Below are 654 nucleotides of genomic sequence, written 5' to 3'. Positions count from 1 at the left end.
AATCTGCCTGCAATACAGCAGACCCAGGTTCTATTCCTGGATTAGAAAGATCTGTTGGAGAAAGGATAGACTACTCCCTCCATTATTCTTGGGCTTCCCTTGTGACTCAGATGGTAAAGAACCCTCCTGCAATGCAGGAAACCTGGATTCAATTCCTGGGTTGGGAAGATCCCATACAGATGGGATAGGCCACCCACTGCAGTGTTCTTGGGCTTTGCTTGTGGCTCAGCTGGTAAATAATCCACCTGCAATGTGGGAGACCTGGGTTCAGTCCCTGGGTTGGGAAGATCCCCTGGAGATGAGAACCCACTCCAGTGTTCTTGCCTGGAGCATTCCATGGAACTCTTTCAAGATCTTAGTTCCCTGACCAGAGATCAAAGTCAAGGCCTCAAAGTGATGGCACCAGAGTCTTAAGCACCTCAAAGACAAGAAATATCTGTGACTGCTTGTATATACAGAAATAATCCTCAACTTAATGTTTCAGAGGTGACTCATTCACAGTGCAGTGTTGATCTTCCCTTTTTAACAGAATTAGTCCAGTCTTTTCCAAGATTGGCTGTAAATTTTAAAAAGTAAATTGACCCCATGCACTCCTGTTTTTTGTACAGACTTGAAGACATACCCTAAAGGATTTTTTTTTTTTTTTAATGAAAA

The sequence above is a fragment of the Bison bison genome, unplaced genomic scaffold (assembly GCF_000754665.1).
Source record: "Bison bison bison isolate TAMUID 2011002044 unplaced genomic scaffold, Bison_UMD1.0 scf7180017864500, whole genome shotgun sequence".
Lineage (NCBI taxonomy): Eukaryota > Metazoa > Chordata > Mammalia > Artiodactyla > Bovidae > Bison > Bison bison.
The sequence above is the reverse complement of the archived record's forward strand: the minus strand, read 5'-3'. Positions refer to the sequence as shown.